The following is a 20,336-nucleotide window of genomic DNA, read 5'->3' as shown; positions in this document are numbered from 1 at the left end:
CACGGAGGCTCGCCGGAGGGACGGCTGCGACGACCACTCAACGTATCCCTGCAAAGAAGTTGGGTCACGTGTTCAACTTCAATAGAACCAAACAATTTGTATATTTCACTGAAATGAAAATATGTTTGAAGGGATTGAACATAACGAAGAAAGTTATGCGAATAGCACCCCAGCTGCAAAACTGGTCACACTGATATGTATACGCTATGTAGGTACTATGTAGGTGGCTACGCTACACAACTGCTGATCAGAAGGTCACTGGTTCGATCCCCGGCCTGGGTGGTCGTATTTCGACGGAGGTGAAATGGTAGAGACCTGTGTGATTTATGATGTCAGTAGATGCTGAAGAACGTGAGATGGTCGAAATTCTCGGATACCTGCTCTACAGCGCCATGATCTTAGCATGGTTAGGGGACGTAAGGCGCCAGGTATCATTACGTAGGCATACACAGCTACGTACGCCTAGTGACCCTATTTCTTCTTTGTTCCTTGTTTTGTTCCTGGTTTCTAATACTTTTAATGATTTTGTCATAGGTCAATTCAGCAGAGACGGTGTTAGTTGATAATTGTAAAAATAGTCATCTACATTTTTCGAGGCCAGATATTCTTAATCGTGAGGGATGGCTAATATTTGATAAAAAAAAAATTTGCAACTATGTGGTTCTCAAAGAATATCACTCTGCCCATTCGGTTGTAGTATTTCGGTACGAGTGGCTCATTCACCAACAAGTTGGCCGATCATCAGGCGAGCTTCACGCGGTAATAGTTACCTTCGTAGTAACGGTCATGATTGCAATTGGAGCAGCGATATAATTCAATTAAAGTACACGAACAGAACTTGGAACTGTAAAAGAATATGATATACATGTTCAAAGATACACCTCAAATGTGTAACTTGTTAAATGTTACAAAAAAGTGTTCTGTAGAGAGGAGGTGACGAGGGCAAAACATAGTTCTTTCTCTCCAGCATGGCTATTCTTTACACTGCTTTGAAAAATAAAGTACTCTCTTGCAACATTGCGCGCAGACACACACACACACACACACACACACACACACACACACACACACACACACACACACACACACACACACACACACACACACACACACACACACACACACACACACACACACGCACGCACACACACACACATATATATATATATATATATATATATATATATATATATATTATATATATATGTGTGTGTGTGTGTGTGTGTGTGTGTGTGTGTGCGTATAAAGAGAGGGAAAGAGCATGACGGCAGCGACAAAAGCACCCGAGAGTGTCCACATAATTGCTATTGCAATAAATAAAACAGTAGGGTCAGTTCGAAAGAAGGTCAATATGCGCGTTTGACATAAACAATGAGCATTGCACAAATGGTGCAGTGTAGAGCGAAGAAACAGCGTAAGGATTTCATCACAATACTTACGGCACCATGATAGTGAGAAAGAGCATCAAGAGTATCGCGAATTTCCCAGATGGCATGGAGGCTCGTCAATGCAGAGCCTTCCACGCGTACGCCACAAGGTTGTCGCAAAATATGACCATAATCATACACAGATTATGACCATGGGAATACACAGCGTCTTACGGCTATCTCGCTCTTAGTGACGTCGCTTTCCAAAATAACGAGGGTAATGACAGTCAAGTGTAATAATTCATGCGCAAATACTTATCCCCTGGGCGTTTGGCAATCATAATTTTTTTTATTATGACAGCTGAAATGAGGAGATCGACATTCTGATGTGCTAGAGATTGCTAGGCATTGTCTGCTTTCTTATGTAATAAAATTGAAATATGGAAAGAACATTTCATTACGCTAAAAGAATGGTATTGCAGCAACGCAATCATGTGAAGACATTTATTTTCCGTTTTTGTATTCTTGTCTTGTTGGTCAGTAATTGGCACTGAAACTCTACGCCACTTTGGCTTGCCATCACACATTAAAGAGATCATTTTTAAAGTTATTTACTTCTCTTTGTTACAATGAGTCTTGATGATCGTGCTCACTTGCACGTAAATGCCATGCAGTGGAGTCCGATTCAAGTCGGCAGCTCGCATAAAGCCGCATATTTCAGCATGAATCTGAGTGAGAGAGAGAGAGAGAGAGAGAGAGAGAAAGCTTTTATTCATACATTTATGAGCCGTCTTCTTCGTAGGGTGGAGCTCGTAGTTCAGGAGTCCCTTAGCTCGCGCCACCCTACGTGCCCGCTGGAGCAGCCGACGCGGCTTCTGTGGCTCTAGGAAAGTGTGCGCCGCCTGCCAGAAAGAATTATTGCTTGATTAATCATCATCATCATCTTTATCATCATCAGGCTGACTACGTCCACTTCAGGACAAAGGCTTCTCCCATGTCCGCCAGTTAACTTGGTCTTGTGCTTGCTGCTGCCAATTTATACCCGCAAACTTTTTAATCTCATCCGCCCACCTAAACTTCTGTCTCCCCCTAACTCGCTTGCCTTCTCTGGGAATCCAGTTAGTTACCCTTAATGACCAGCGGTTATCCTGTCTACGCGCTACATTCCCGGCCCATGTCCATTTCCTCTTCTTGATTTCAACTATATTATACTTAAACCGCGTTTATTCCCTAATTAACTCTGCTCTCTTCTTGTGTCTTAAGGTCACACCTGCCATTTTTCTTTCCACTGCTCGCTGCGTCGCCCTCAATTTAAGCTGAACCCTATTTGTAAGTCTCCATGTTTCTGGTCCGTAGCTAAGTATCGGCAAGATATGGCTGGTGTATACCTTCTTCTAGAGGGATAGTGGCAATCTGCCCGTCATAATTTGAGAGTGCTTGCCAAATGTGCTCCACCCCATTTTTATTCTTCTTGTTACTTGAATCTCGTGGTTCGGCTCCACGGTTATCATCTGTCGAAGTTATTTTTACCTATTTCGAAGTTGATTATTAAGCGTAAGGTATCTTATATAAGAAAGTATAACACGGAGAGAAATGAACACGCTCTGAAAAACAAAGGAAACGTCAAAGCAGTGAAGAGGAAACTTGGCAAAGGCATAAATCGGATGTATGCACTGAGGGACAAAGACGGCAAAATAACAACCAATATGTATAGGATAGTAAAAATAGTGGAGGAGCTTTACAGAGATCTGTACACTAGCCAGGACAACCACAACCTTGGTGCTATAAGAACTAGCAGTAACCCAGATGACACCCCACCAGTAATGATGGAAGAAGCCAGAAAAGCCTTGGAGAGCATGCAAAGAGGCAAAGCTGTTGGTGAGGATCAGGTAACAACAGATCTACTGAAAGATAAAAGACAGATTGTGTTAGAAAAACTAGCCACGCTGTTTACTAGGTGTCTCCTTACGGGAAGAGTACCAGAGTCTTGGAAGAATGCAAACATCATCTTGATACACAAGAAAGATGACAAGGACTTGAAGAATTACCGGCCGATCAGCTTGGTCTCTGTAGTATACAAGCTATTTACAAAGGTAATTGCTAACAGTGTTAAGAAAACATTAGAATTCAATCAACCAAAGGAACAAGCAGGATTTAGAAAAGTCTACTCAACAATCGACCCCATTCATACTATCAATCAGGTAATAGAGAAATGCTCAGAATATAGCCAACCACTATACATAGCCTTCATAGATTATGAGAAGGTGTTTGATTCAGTTGAAATATCAGCAGTCATGCAGATACTGCGGAATCAGGGCGTCGATGAAGTGTATATAAACATCCTGGAAGAAATCTACAGGGGATCAACTGCTACCATATTACTTCACAAAGAAAGCAACAGAATGCCAATTAAAAAGAGAGTAAGGCAGGGGGATACAGCCTCCCCAATGCTATTTACCGCGTGTTTACAGGAGGTTTTCAGAGGCCTACAAAGGGAACACTTAGGCATAAGAGTTAATGGAGAGTACCTTAGTAACCTGCGCTTCGGAGATGACATTGCATTGCTGAGTAACTCAGGGAACAAATTGCAACTCATGAATACGGAGTTGGACAAAGAGAGCAGAAAGGTTGGTCTTAAAATTAATCGGCAGAAAACGAAAGTAATGCACAACAACTTCGGAAAAAAGCACTGCTTCGAGATAGGCAATAGTCCACTTCAAGTTGTAAAAGATTGATTAATATGTGATGTTCAACGTCACAAACCACCACTTGGTTATGAGAGACGCCGTAGTGCAGCGCTGCAGAAATTTTGACCAGCTAGGGTTCTTTAACGTGCACCTAAATCTGAGCACATTGGCCTACAGCATTTTCGCCTCGGTCGAAAATGCAGCCACCGAGGCCGGGATTTGAACCCGTGACCTGCGGGTCAGAAGCCGAGTACCTTAGCCACTGGAAAACCGCGGTGGGGATGACGGGATGAATGCGGGGGCAAAGAGTTAGGGGGGCAGTACAGTGGCGATAGACATCCCCAGGTACAGTGATACAGTGTGAGCATTGCTCCATAACAGTCTAACTTTGCTAATACAAACAAGAATACACAGAAAGTGGACGAACTAAAAAGTGGAAGTGGAAAGTGTTTTCATTAGCGCAGCTAACCACTATGAAATAAACGTCAACAAAGCAGTCCTACTTAGCACTCTTCACTTGACAGTACTCAAGGCAATCGGGATCACCACCTTCCATTGGGCACCCGCGACTGACTGGTCTTCCTTCACCTTTGACTTGAACAATTATTTGATGAGACACTAGCTGTTTGCCTTCTTCTTCTTCTGCTTTCTCATTTTTCCCACTTTCCCTGATGCAGCAGCGTCATCTCAAATGGGATGCAGAAATAAGCGTAATTTCCTCAGCTAACCACTACGACTACAATTACTTCAGAGTAGGGGCAGTGTGAGAGATATGGTGTATGGTGGAAAGGATTAACTGTGAAAGGGCAGGGGAACGGATGAGTCTGAAGGTGCCGCCATGCAACAGGTTACTCTCGGTTGCTACCTTTCGGTTGCAGGTTCCTCTCGCACGCAGAATTGGCACGTGCACTGCGACTGGCTTCGCAGGTCATAATAGTCATGCGTGCGTTTCGCGTAGTTTGAAACGTCTGCAATACACAGAGTGGCGTATTTTTTATACGCTGGCAGCTTCTGTGGCCAGGCATAGCGATTGTTCGATTGTTTGATTGTTTAACTGCGGGTAGCCAAAAACTGCGGATAGCCAAAACAAAGTCGGCGTTACACCAACAGAAAGCTGTGCTGACAAATCGCATTAGACAGTAATACAATCCTAAGTGATTTTAAAAGCGAAGCATTTATTTGCGCACTGAAAGCACTTTTGCGTCTATCTATCTATCTATCTATCTATCTATCTATCTATCTATCTATCTATCTATCTATCTATCTATCTATCTATCTATCTATCTATCTATCTATCTATCTATCTATCTATCTATCTATCTATCTATCTATCTATCTATCTATCTATCTATCTATCTATCTATCTATCTATCTATCTATCTATCTATCTATCTATCTATCTATCTATCTATCTATCTATCTATCTATCTATCTATCTATCTATCTATCTATCTATCTATCTATCTTTCTATCTATCTATCTATCTATCTATCTATCTATCTATCTATCTATCTATCTATCTATCTATCTATCTATCTATCTATCTATCTATCTATCTATCTATCTATCTATCTATCTATCTTTGATATCCTTAATCCCCGTTTGTTCCCTACTTCACTCTGCTCTCTTCTTGTCTCTTATGGTTACACCTGCCATTTTTCTTTCCACTGCTCGCTGTGTCGCCCTCAATTTAGGCTGCACCATCTTAGTGATCGAAAGTTTATATCAAATATCAACCAAGGACCGGCGAAAACACACATTGGTAGTTTCAGTTTGAGAGCGTCAAGGAAAGTCAGTGCGTCTCTACTATGTGAATGACAAGGGGTGGGAGAAGTTATAGGTTCTAAGGTCCGTAATGTGTTCGTTAAAGTCGACGACTAGTATAAAGAATGGATGCACGGATGGATGGATGGAGAGACAGATAGTAGGATAAATGAACAGATGGATGAACGGACGGATGGATGGATGGATGGACGCCGAATCAGAACTGTTTTTCAAGCATACCATGATGTTCGCGAAACGTTAATTGTGGTAGCACTGTTGGCTATGAAAACCTATAAGCAGTTTCTACGCGTTTCTATCAAACAACCGTCACGTATGATTGTACTGAACTGCCATCCACAGAAGCTCGTCTATCTGGCAATGTCCAGGGCAGTGTCACCCTCGCTGGGACGAGCACTACATACTAGCTTACCGTTTCTGGTGTTGTCAATACTTGTGCTGTTGATAGCATCGTTACACAACAGTAAACATGCGACTCTTTAACATACATCTGTGCGTACCACAGTTGTACACATCTTTAGCGTCAGTTTGTAACGTTTCGTTGAATAAAAAGTTACAACATAGTCACAATTTCCATATGTCTTGCATGACATCAATCTTCAAGGTACATGGAATTCATTTGTTTTTTCCTCAAGAAAAGTATAAATTTTTAATTGCCTTAGTTTTCATAAACAGAAGGTTCATACGGTGACATGGTAAGAACTAGTAAGGGAGGCATCTGTATCTTCCATTGCCGACGCTGTTGCAGCTGCATAATGGACGGCACACGGGGTCACCTATTCTTCTGCAGCGCTTCAGTGATGGGAAAAAATAGTGTGCATTTGTAAGAGCAAATCTCATGTGCCCAAATAGAGTTAGGCTATTTTTACATATCTATTTCCCTGGCATTTGAATAAATATGTTTTATCGTGCGCCAGAAAAACTTAGAATTTAGTGCCTGAGTGAATAAGCCATCGTTTGCAAACTTTGGTACGCATTGGGTCGCTCTAAGAAAAACTTTTCAATTTTTTCCAAGGTAAAGTGCCATTTTCTGGAAAGTGTGATGTATATTTAGGGCATTTATCATTTCCTAAACATCGTGCAATAGGTGCGTTCATCGCTCTCTTATTGCACCTTCAACCATTGCCGTTTTTTAATCACAGTAGTTTCGGCCTTAGTTCATTGAATGCAATTCCCTCTACTTAGAAAATCTGGCAGTTGTCGGCGCATCCATGGGAAGTTGAAACGCTTAGCTAGAATTCTCGTATTTTAAAAATCTTTATCCCGCTTTTTTAGCATAGTTGAATTGTTAACAACGTGACGACCGAACAGTATGTCCTTCTTCTTGATTGTTCTTTGGAAAATATGTTCGCATTTGAAACGTGTACCTTCACATATTCTACATTAGTTTTCGAGATGTTGAAGGCTTTTGTTCTTTGTGATGAACTTTGTGAGGGCGGCAACCTGAAAGAAAAAAGTTCAGAGCATAACAAAAACATTGGCTACGCAGTACAGCTATGCCATTGATTTCGGATGAATAATTCTAGATATCGAATTAGCACTCATACTTGTCGAAGTATTCGTCATTTTTTTCTCTCTTCCTCGATTTCTTTCCCTTTTCTCCCCTCTAATATTTGTTGTCTCTGTTTCTTTTCTCCTCCCAAAAGAGGAAGCAGGTGTTGTGCCCCTCCAGGAGGCAGTTGCCGGCTTTTCTTTCCCTCTTTCCTCTGTGTCCTTGTGTATCTGCGTATGCAGATCAAATACAAATACAAAGGTCCCAATGGCAAATGTTCTGCCACTTACGCGCCACGAGCACGGAGGCTCGCCGGAGGGACGGTTGCGACGACCACTCAACGTATCCCTGCAAAGAAGTTGGGTCACGTGTTCAACTTCAATGGAACCAAACGATTTGTATATTTCAATAAAATGAAAATATGTTTGAAGGGATCGAACATATCGAAGAAATTTATGCGAATAGCACCCCAGCTGCAAAACTGGTCACACTGATATGTATACGCTATGTAGGTACTATGTAGGTGTGGCTACGCTACACAACTGCTGATCAGAAGGTCGCTGGTTCGATCCCCGGCCTGGGTGGTCGTATTTCGATGGAGGTGAAATGGTAGAGACCTGTGTGATTTACGATCTCAGTAGATGTTGAAGAACATCAGACGGTCGAAATTCCCGGATACCTGCTCTACAGAGTCATGATCTTAGCATGGTTAGGGGACGTAAGGCGCCAGGTATCATTACGTAGGCATCCACAGCTACGTACGCCTAGTGACCCTATTTCTTCTTTGTTCCTTGTTTCGTTCCTGGTTTCTAATACTTTTAATGATTTTGTCATAGGTCAATTCAGCAGAGACGGTATTAGTCGATATTTGTAAGGATCGGCATCTACATTTTCGAGGCCAGATATTCTTAATCATGATAGATGGCTAATATTGGATACAAAATTTGCAAATATGTGGTTTTCAAAGAATATCATTATGCTTATTCGGCTGTAGTATTTTGGCACGAGTGGCTCATTCACCGAAAAGTTGGCTGATCATCAGACGAGTTTGATACGGTTATAGTTATCTTCGTAAGCACACTCATAATTGCAATTGGAACCGCGATATCATTTAAGTAAACTACACGAACAGAACATGTAACTGTAAAACAATACGTGTTTAAGTAAACTGGTGAACGATATAGAGTACTTGGTCCTCTACTATGGGAGAGCACTAGGCCGTCCCGTGGGCCTCACTCTGATAGACAAAGGATGATTAAATGAATATGATATACATGTTCAAGGGTACACCTCCAATGTCTCTCTTGTTAAATGTTACAAAAATGATTATAGAGAGGAGATGTGATAAGCGGCACTTGTGGTGACGAGGCAAAACATAGTTCATTTCGCTCCAGCATTGCGATTTTTACGTTGCTTTCAAAAATAAAGTGCTCTCTTGCAATATTATATATATATATATATATATATATATATATATATATATATATATATATATATATATATATATATATATATATATATATATATATATATATATATATATATATATATATGGTTCCAAAAAGAAGTTCTGGTGCACATACAGTCAAGAAATAATGGAGCATACTTACGAAAATTGGATGCTTTTTTTACTCTAGGTTTCGGTCGTGGCATGGCCTTCGTCAGGACGAAGGCCGTGCCACGGCCTTTCATTAAACACACACACACACACACACATATATATATATATATATATATATATATATATATATATATATATATATATATATATATATATATATTATATATATATATATATATATATATATATATATATATATATATATTATATATATATATATATATATATATATATATATATATATATACATGATTCCAAAAAGAAGCTCTGGTGCACATACAGTCAAGAAATAATGGAGCATACTTACGAAAATTGGATGCTTTTTTACTCCTCGTTTCGGCCGTGGCATGGCCTTCGTCAGGACGAATGCCGTGCCACGGCCTTTCATTAAACACACACACACACATACACAAATATATATATATATATATATATATATATATATATATATATATATATATATATATATATATATATATATATATATATATTGCTATTTGCCACCAGTGCATGGAGCTGAAGAAGACAAAGCAGATAGACTGGCACGAGCTAATCTGTGTGGCTGGCGCTGCTCGCCTAACCGGCTGTAAATACATCGGTGACTACCCCTCTGAGTCAGTCTCCTTCCCGTAACATATTTGGTGGAGTTGTGCGATGCCCGTCCTCGCCAAGGAACTTCGAAGCGGACGCTCCCTCGCCGCTTACAACATGACTACTCAAGACTCGGCTACATCCTCTCCGGTCGCTCCCCCTTCTGCCCGACCTGTCAACCCAGCGCTCGCAACAACTTTCGTGATGCTTCCCGCGCTCAAAGACCCCGGCGTGTTCTCGGGCAGCGAGGGTTCCGACGTCAACCAGTGGCTACGCCTCTAGGAACGCGTCAGCGCCACTTACAGGTGGGATCCCACTCTTATGCTCGCAAACGTCATCTTTTATCTCGACGGAACCCCTCGTGTTTGGTTTGATAACCACGAGCATGACATAACAAGCTGGGACAGCTTCAAGACAAAGATTCGTGAGCTTTTTGGCAACATCTCTGGTCGTCGTGAAGCTGCGAAAAATGAGTTGTCGACTCGCGCACAATCTTCCATGGAGCCCTACATCGGTTATATTCAGGCTGTCCTTTCACTATGCCGCCAAGCTGACGAAAATGTGTCCGAACCTGAAAAAGTTGCGCATATCCTAAAGGGTATCGCCGACGATGCGTTCAACTTGTTGGTATTCAACAATGTGTCATCTGTTGATGCGATCATTCAAGAATGCCGCCGGTTCCAACAAGCTAAGAGCAGACGCATCTCCCATCAGTTCCAGCGCCTCCCGAACACCACTGCTACGTCCTCGTGTCTCGACACATATCATCCACCAGACACCTGTGACAACTTGACGCGAATCGTCAGGCGGGAGCTTGAAGCGGCTGCTCCAGCTAAGGTGGGACCAACGTCCCCCGACCCCTCTCCGTCAATTACGTTGCCTCTCATTCAAGCAGTCGTCCGGCAGGAAATCGCCAGCTTGGGAATTCACTCGATCTCACCGCCTCCCCGCACCGACTACCAGCCCCGATACACGCCTACACGTCCCTTTCCGACCGGCTCTCCCTCAACGTTCCGTAATCCGTCCGCATGGCGAACACACGATGACAAGCCGATATGCTTCTCATGTCACAAAATCGGGCACATTTCTCGCCATTGCAGAAGTCGCTGGGGTCCTCCTGCACAACCGTCCTCTCGTCCCTTCTATGCACGTCCTGCCTATCGCCATGAGACCAGCCGCGACCATTTTGCCCAGGAACCTGCTTCTGAACACCGCTACTCCCGCTCTCCATCCCCTTAACGTCGCCAGTCTTGTTCTCCACAGCCCCGCCGACCATCTTCCCCCGCCTTCCCACGAGGTTCCCCGACGGAAAACTAAGCGTTGCAGCCCATGGAGGTGGCGCTGCATCGCTCGGACTGACTTAAAATCCTCTTTTGACGATACCGACAAAACAAAACCTCATAGACGTACAAGTAGACGGCGTACATGTCACTGCTCTTGTCGACACCGGCGCCCAACTTTCCGTGATGACGAGTGATTTTCGCCGCAAGCTCAAGAAGGTTCTCACACCTGCGACCACTCAGTTCGTCCGTGTTGCGGATGATGGAATAGCATCTATCGTTGGAATGTGCTCCGCTCGTGTGAGCATTGCGGATCGACACACAGTTGTTCTCTTCACCGTCCTTGATAAATGCCGCCACGACGTAATCTTAGGCCTCGACTTCCTGTCCGCGCATTCTGCCCTCATAGACTGTTCGACCAGTACGCTCCGTCTACACTTGCCCGCAACAGAACCTCTTACACAACGGCCGAGTCGCCTCTGCACAACGGGACACGCGCGCCTCTCTTCACAGACACTGACCTACATAGAGCTCGTCTCAATACCACCAGTTCCCGATGGTGACTATGTTCTGACCCCTATCACCGATGTTCTCATAAGCCGTGGCATTACATTACCGCACACCATTCTGTCCGTCGCAGGAAATTCTACGTGCATCCCAGTTGTCAACTTCAGCTTGACACCTCAAGTTTTGCCACAAGGGATCTCTTTGGCGTTGCTCTGCACCTTAGAAGACAATGCGGTAGATGTTTTCGCGATGGCCGCCCCTTCTGACCCCCGCGCTCAACATCAATCTGCCACTTGCTCCGACAGCACTATTACTTCGATGATCGCTTCCAACTTAACGCCGCAGCAGACTGATGAGCTCCACCGGGTTCTGCTGTCCTACATCGACGTTTTTGACATCAGCGGCCGTCCGTTGGGGAAAGCTACCGGTATGAGCCACCGCATAAATACTGGTAATGAGCATCCTATTCATAGGCGTCCATATCGGGTTTCGGCGGCCGAGCGTCACATCATCCAAAACGAGGTCGACAAAATGCTCGCCAAGGACATCATTGAGCCATCCTGCAGTCCTTGGGCTTCTCCTGTAGTGCTAGTTCGCAAGAAAGACGGTGCATGGCGTTTCTGCGTGGATTATCGACACCTAAACAAAATTACCAAAAAAGACGTCTACCCTCTGCCACGAATAGATGATGCGCTTGATTGCCTCTATGGGTCCCACTATTTTTCCTCCATAGACCTTCGTTCCGGCTGCTGGCAGATAGAGGTAGATGAAATGGACCGTGAAAAGACGGCATTCATCACCCCCGATGGCCTATATCAGTTCAAGGTCATGCCCTTCGACCTTTGTAACGCTCCAGCCACCTTCGAACGAATGATGGACTCCCTGCTCAGAGGATTCAAATGGTCCACCTGTTTGTGCTACTTGGACGACGTCATCGTCTTTTCACCAACATTTGAAACTCACATAGAGCGCCTCTCAGCCATCCTGGGAATCTTCCGTCGCGCTGGCCTGCAGCTCAACTCGTCCAAATGTCACTTTGAAAGCCATCAAATCACAGTGCTTGGCCATTTAGTAGACGCCAACGGTGTACAACCAGACCCGGCAAAAATCAGTGCCGTCAAAAACTTTCCTGTACCACGATCTGCGAAGGATGTACGCAGCTTTATCGGACGATGCTCCTACTTCCGACGCTTCGTGAAAAATTTTACGCACATAGCGAGGCCGCTTACGCAGCTCCTCAAGAAAGAAGTCCCGTTTTCATGGGGCTCCAAAGAGGCTTCTGCGTTCTCGACTCTCATCGCTCTTCTCACTACCCCTCCGATTCTGGCACACTTCAACCCTGCTGCCCCTACGGAAATCCGTACAGATGCAAGTGGGCATGGCATTGGTGCAGTGCTGGCTCAGAAACAACATGGCCATGATTGCGTTATTGCATATGCCAGCCGCCTCCTATCCGCCCCTGAACGTAACTATTCCATAACAGAGCGTGAGTGCTTGGCTCTTGTATGGGCGGTGGCGAAATTTCGACCTTATCTATACGGACGCCCATTTTCGGTAGTTACCGACCACCACGCACTCTGCTGGCTCAACTCTCTGAAAGATCCATCAGGCCGCCTTGGTCGCTGGGCTTTGCGCCTGCAAGAGTTTTCCTATTCGGTGGTCTACAAATCTGGCCACCTACACCATGATGCCGATTGCCTCTCCCGGTACCCTGTCGACGATCCTGAGGACACTGACGAGCCCACGGAGAACTCTATCTTGTCAGTGTCCGACTTCCTTAATATTGGGGAAGAACAGAAGCGTGATCCAGAGCTGCTTGACATCATCAGCCGTATGGAATCCTCCACAAATGATGCTTCCGTCCGCTACTTTGTCATTCAAAAGGGTGTGCTATACCGTCGCAATTTCCGACTAGACGGGCCCGACCTTCTCATTGTTGTGCCTAAGCATTTGCGCCGCTGTGTTCTCACCGAACTTCACGACGCTCCTACGGCGGGACACCTTGGCGCATCCCACACGTACGAGTGCGTCCGGCGCCGTTTTTTCTGGCCAGGCCTTGCTCGTTCGGTACGCCGATACGTTGCCTAGTGTGACCTATGCCAACGACGTAAAACACCGTCGCTGCTACCCGCTGGCCATCTTCAACCAATTGACATACCCGCGGAACCATTTTACCGTGTTGGGTTAGACCTGCTTGGTCCTTTTCCCACATCAACATTGGGAAACAAATGGATAACCTTGATTACAGACTACGCTACACGCTACGCTATTACGCGAGCTCTACCGACCAGCTGTGCAACCGACGTCGCTGACTTCTTGTTACGGGACGTTATATTGATTCACGGTGCTCCGAGACAGCTTCTCACAGACCGTGGCCGTACATTTCTATCCCAAGTCATCGCCGACATTCTGCGTTCTTGTTCCACGCAACACACACTGACAACCGCTTACCACCCTCAAACAAACGGCCGCACAGAACGATTTAACTGCACTTCAACAAATATGCTCGCTATGTACGTGTCGCCCGACCACCGAGACTGGGACCTTGCCTTACCCTACGCAACTTTCGCGTATAATTCATCCCGTCTCGACGCAGCGGGCTTTTCGCCGTTCTACTTATTGTACGGAAGAGAGCCGACTTTACCACTGGACACAGTCATCTCAGCTCACACCTCGTCCACCAGCGAGTATGCCCGCGACGCGATTGCACGAGCCGATCATGCCCGTCAGCTCGCTCGTGCTCGGCTGATGGCGTCGCAAACCAACCAATGCCGTCGGTACGATGCGGAACATAGAGACGTACATTTCACTCGCGGTACCCTCGTTTTACTCTGGTCCCTTCATCGTCGGCTGGGCCTATCCGAAAAACTTCTGTCTCATTACACGGGACCCTACCGTATATTGCGTCAAGTAACACCTGTCACCTACGAGATCAGCCCCATCTGTCCATCATCACCTACTATGCGGCCCAGTGATATCGTACACGTCTCGCGGATCAAGCCCTACAATAATGCGTCAGATAACGACCTTTAAAGCACCGGGACGGTGCCTCCGCCGCCGGGCTTCATGCCACGTGCCAGTGCATGGAGCTGAAGGAGACAAAGCAATTAGACTGGCACGAGCTAATCTGTGTGGCTGGCGCCGCTTGCCTAACCGGCTGTAAATACATCGGTGACTACCCCTCTGAGTCAGTCTCCTTCACGTAACAATATATATATATATATATATATATATATATATATATATATATATATATATATATATATATGAATTCAAAAAGAAGTTCTGGTGCACACACAGTCAAGAAATGATGGAGCATACTTATGAAAATTGGATATATATATATATATATATATATATATATATATATATATATATATATATATATATATATTGAAGTTGAAGTTTATTTCAGGCAAAATAAAAAAAAGAAAGGTACAATTTGCCTGGGGGACCGGCGAAAAGGCATATAAGCCTGACTGGCAAAGCGCCTGCCCCCTGTAAACCCAAAACCCACCAAAATAACACAGTGCTCAGTGTAAAGTAACGAGTCAGTAAGAAATTAAGCATAAATATGTTTCTACATGCAAAACATGTACAGGAAAACATATATGATTTCAACAACAAGTTCTGGTGCATATACAGTAAAGAAATAATGGAGCATACTTACGAAAATTGGATGCTTTTTTACTCTAGGTTTCGGCCGTGGCATGGCCTTCGTCAGGACGAAGGCCGTGCCACGGCCTTTTATTAAACACACACAAACACACATACACAAATATATATTTATGTATATATATATGATTGCAAAATGAAGTTCTGGTGCACATACAGTCAAGAAATAATGGAGCACACTTACGAGAATTGGATGCTTTTTTACTCTACTTTTCGGCTGTGGCGCGGCCTTCGTCAGGACGAAGGCCGCGCCACAGCCTTCTAGTATACACACACACACACACACACACACACAACACACACCATATATATATATATATATATATATATATATATATATATATATATATATATATATATATATATATATATATATATATATATATATATATATGTATAAGGAAAGAGGGAGCATGATGGCGACGGCAGAAAACACACGAGAACATCCACATAATTGCTGCCGCAATAAAACAATAGGCTCAGTTTGAAAGAAGGTCAATATGCGTATTGGACATAAGCAGTAAGCATTGCACAAATGGTGCAGTGTTGAGCGAAGAAGCAGCGTATAGATTTAATGACACTACTTACGACACCATGGTAGTGAGAATGAGCATTACGAGTAGCGCAAATTTCCCAGATGACATGAGGGCTCGTCAGGGCAGAGCCTTTCACGCGTGAGCAACAAAGTTGTCGCAAAATATTACCTAATCGTACACTGATTGTGACCATGGAATACACAGCGTCTTACGCCTATCTTGCTCTTAGTGACGTGGCTTTCCAAAAGACGGCCTTAGCCTTTGAAATAACGAGGCTGATACGTAACGACAGCAATGTATAATGATTCATGTGCAAATAATTATCCCCTGGGCGTTTAGCAATCATCTTTTTTAGAATGACAGCTGAAGTGAGGAGATTGGCATTTTGACGGGCTAGAGAATTCCAGGCAGTGTCTGCTTTCTTACGTATTAAAATTGAAACATGCAAAGAACATTTCATAACGCTAAATATAAAAATGGCATTGCACCAACGATATCATGTGAAGACATATAGTTCCTGTTTTCGAATTCTTATTTTGTTGGGCAGTAAGTGACACTAGAACTCTTCGCCACTTTGGCTTGCTATCACAGATTAGAGAGATCACTTTTAAAGTCAAGTCATTTACTTATCTTTGTTACAATGAGACTTAATGATCTTACTCACTTGCATATAGGTGCCATGCAGTGGAGTCCGATTCAAGTCGGCAGCTCGCATAACGCCGCAAATTTGAGCATGCATCTCAGTGAGAGAGATTGAGAGAGAGAAAGCTTTTATTCATACATTCAAGAACCGTCTTCTTCGTAGTGTGGAGCCCGTAGTTCTGAGGTCCACTGGCTCGCGCCACTCTACGTGCCCGCTGGAGCAGCCGACGTGACTCCTTTGGTTCTAATATAGTCAGCGCCACTCGCCAGCAAGAATGATTGATTGATTTATATGTGTGGTTTAACGTCCCGAAACCTCCACATGATTATGAGAGACGCCGTTGTGGAGGGCTGCAGAACTTTCGACTAGCTGGGGTTCTTTAACGTGCGCCCAAATCGGAGCACACCGGCCTAGCATTTTCGCCTCCATCAAAAATGCAGCCATCGAGGCCGGGATTTGAACCCGCGACCTGCGGGTCAGAAGCCGAGTACCTTAGCCACTGGAAAACCGCGGTGGGGCTGACAGGATGAATGCGGGGGCAAAGAGTTAGGGGGGCAGTACAGTAGGGATAGACAACCCCAGGTGCAGTGATACAGTGTGAGCATTGCTCTATAACAGTCTAACTGTTCTAATACAAACAAGTATACACAGAAAGTGGACGAAACTAAAAAGTCGAAGTGGAAAGCGTTTGCACTAGCGCAGCTAACCACTACAGAATAAACGTCAACAAAGTAGTCCTACTTAGTGCTCTTCACTTCGTAGTACTCAAGGTGATCGGGATCACCACCTTCCGTAGGGCACATGCGACTGGCTGGTCTTCCTTCATCTTTGGCCTTAAAAATTATTTGATGAGACACTGGCTGTTTGCCTTCCTCCTCTTGTGCGATCTCCTTTTTTCCACTTTTCCTTACGCTGCAGCGTCATCTCAAATGGGATGCAGATATGAACGTAATTTTCTCAGCTAACCACTACGACTACTATTACTTCGCAGTAGGGGCAGTGTGAGGGATATGGTGTAAGGTGGAAAGGATTAAGTGTGAAAAGGCAGGGAAATGGATGAGTCTGAAGTTTCCGCTATGCAACAGCTTTCTCTCGGTTGAGGGATATTATGAGCTTGGTCACCAAGCTTTTTATGCTCCGGCAATATCCCTCAGCGTGTACGCTAGTGGCGCAGTTGTGCTACGCATACCCGCTACACACCCACTGTAACTTCCATTAAGTATAGAGAAGCACCCACCATGCGACTCGTCGTTCTTCTGATAACCGAGGTACCCACTACATATCTGTAACATGCATTATGTGCACATTGTGCTGCGAACAAGGCTCGTCCAGAGGCACACCCCGAATATCGCTATTGCCTTCTCCAACTTACAACTGCAACCTCTAATTCAAGGTCCCCTCGCCACATCTTCGCCGGCCATATATATATGTCAACAAGGATCAATATATTTATAAATAAATATATTTATCCTTGTTGACAACACTCCCGTTGTGCCATATCCCATACTTTCACGAAGACTAACTGGCCCATTGAATTATTACTCCCACTGACTATATATATATATATATATATATATATATAAACTACGATTTTAAGTAAAGCGCGTCCCACAGCTTTGTAAGCAGTAATGTAATTCTTGTATATAATGGCATCGGTATGTAAATGACTACATCGTGCGCGTGTATAAGTGTACATATAATCACCGCTATAACAACGACTCAAGTCTTTATATGATACTTGAGGACTTACTTCTACGGAGGATTCAAGGGTTCTCTCGATCAGTTCCAAGCAGCCTCTATCATCATCATTTGCTTTGTAGAGATGGCGGGATTTTTTGCGTAGTAGTGGCAAGGGTGTACGGCTTCGTCTGTATTGCAGCGTTTTAGTTTATATAGTTCTGTAAGGGCGTCCTCTAAGTTGGGCAGCTCTACCGATGGCGCCCGGTTTCCGAGCTCTCGACCTACCCCATCAGCCCGTTAACTTCCACGGAGAGAGGCTTGTCCAGATGTCCAGACGATACGCACCCTGTGTAACTATGTCGCGTGTACTAATACCAGATTACGAGGTGCGTAGGGGGTCACCAATCCCTTTCAATGTGTTTGTGCAAAGGATTACGAATCAGTAACTACGGTGATTGGCTCGTCTTGTGCCAGTATTACTGAAGCGTGTATTATAACAAGGGCAAATGGCAGCCTCTTTCGCGACGCCACTATCCACGATTTTAAGCGTTGCCGGAACCATTATAGAGTCGGTATTGTCCCCCTACGACCAGACACATGGCGCGATGAACAGATTTTAGGAAGGGCTGGCAACAAACTCATTCCTTATTGTCATCTTATCCGCTGACGCTTTGTGCTTAGTCTAGTGCACTTGGCGTATTCACGTATCAAAATATAAAAATAGACCAAGAAATCGTGAAATAGAAAGAGATAGAAAAATATTGCAAAAATATAGAAAGATCAAAATAAGGTAAAAGCGAAGTAAAGTGGGGCGAAGAAACAAATACAATTGAAGACAATAAAAAATGACAGATAATTTAAAAAGGAGATAAAGAAAGAGAAGAGGAAAGAAAAGCGAAGAGAAACTAAAGAGGCCGCCAAGCTCCGCACTTACTTCTGGCCGGGTGCCCCTAGTGCAAGGCTGCTTCAATTTTTGTGCCTTATATTTCTTTCGAATTTTCCTGGTGGCAAGGGTGTTGTAGTATATGCACCCTTGAGTGAAGGACCTGGCTTTAAACTAGCAGAGTCCGCCGAGTGTAGTGAAGGTGGCATTTTTTTCCCGATAACTTTCAAAGTATCCACAGCTCGTTATACCATGACTTTGATTACTGTTAAAAACGACAGCCTTTCTTGAGATATTTCAATGCAAAAATTTTTGTTGGTCTAACTCTGCGAGTCTTTCCTGCATTTCTTAAATCAACCATTTAACCCCTTCCTAATAAGCGACATGCCATCTTGATTTCTGCATTCATACGTGCCGACACTGTCAATCAAAAAACAAATATTACGCCTATTTTGGCACAACATCAGTACAAGGTCATCAGGTAGTGTGATACTTTGTTTTTAAAACGTATAGATACGTAATTAAAAAGATCGTGGTGAATATTACGTGGCGCTGGCAATGCGGCGATATATAACCGAAAGAACGGGTGTTTCCCTCGCTATGCCTACACTGCACAAAAGGGGCTTTAACAATAACTACTTGGTGCTGTCCCCTACCAGAGACATTGCGACCTAGAAAAAACTTAGTGTTTTCAAACTACTGCTAGATGGCAGGCGCATCTCGCGCAGCACATTCACGCCATTTTCTTTTTTTCGCGCAGAACGTTGAATAAACGTTTTATTTTCTCTCTACAGGTCGAAGACTATCGCCTTTCGATGATCTTTGCCAGTGAAGCACATAAATACGCCACCAAATTTTTATTCGACAGTATTATTTCAAACCACTTTCTCTGCAACGCTTATTGTACGCTTGTAGCCATGCCTTTAGGTGATATGTGTACAATTTCTTTTGTATTCCACATACCCGCACATACTTTCTTGCACGGCAGCATAACACACTTCTTGAACGGCAGCATAAGTACACCGGCCGTGAATTATTTAAAGATACATATAAATCTTACACTTCGTTGTCATACGCAGCCGTCGGTCCACCTTTTTCAGATCACAGCGTTCTTCACTATAATACAAGCATTTTTACAGAAGAAGCCCATGCGATACTAGTGATCGTAAAAAACATTGACAAAATGAAATTACAGGACGCAGTAATGTACACTGATTTCTTTAGTGTGGTAAAAGGCTTAAAGACAATAAAAAAAATTGGCCGCAGCTTCCCTCGGGGGAACACTGAGGAGGATGCGGAGCATATAATTGGTTAACGGGGTGTTAAAGTGCGACTTACTTGGGTCGATGGCTAAATTGGTTAACGTGGTTGTGAAATGGGGTGTTAAATTGCGACTTACTTGGGTCGATGGCTAAATTGGTTAACGTGGTTGTAGGAGGGGGTGTTAAATGAGTGAACACGTACACACGTATGGGAAAGGGCGGCGCTGGTCGAAGGGACGTCGATCATTGTGTTTGTGGATTCGTGGGAATTCATTTCACCGCGACCTTGGACGTCGACGCGCCGTACAAACCAACCGACGAGCGGCAACT

General features: G+C 44.1%; 1 long non-coding RNA gene across 2 annotated transcripts; it reads right to left on the bottom strand.

Annotated features, from left to right (window-relative positions):
- Positions 1-2,190: 2,190 nt before the first annotated feature.
- LOC142771268 (uncharacterized) lies at positions 2,191-15,768 on the bottom strand. 2 transcript variants are annotated; one of them, XR_012885854.1, is made up of 3 exons: positions 15,591-15,768; positions 7,619-7,676; positions 2,191-2,269 (listed from the first exon to the last, which is right to left on the bottom strand). It is a non-coding gene; the product is annotated as an uncharacterized LOC142771268 (long non-coding RNA). The 2 variants fall into 2 exon arrangements; XR_012885855.1 differs by lacking the exon at positions 2,191-2,269 and adding an exon at positions 6,494-6,628.
- Positions 15,769-20,336: the final 4,568 nt, after the last annotated feature.

The sequence above is a fragment of the Rhipicephalus microplus genome, chromosome 9 (genome assembly GCF_043290135.1).
Source record: "Rhipicephalus microplus isolate Deutch F79 chromosome 9, USDA_Rmic, whole genome shotgun sequence".
Lineage (NCBI taxonomy): Eukaryota > Metazoa > Arthropoda > Arachnida > Ixodida > Ixodidae > Rhipicephalus > Rhipicephalus microplus.
The sequence above is the reverse complement of the archived record's forward strand: the minus strand, read 5'-3'. Positions and strand labels throughout refer to the sequence as shown.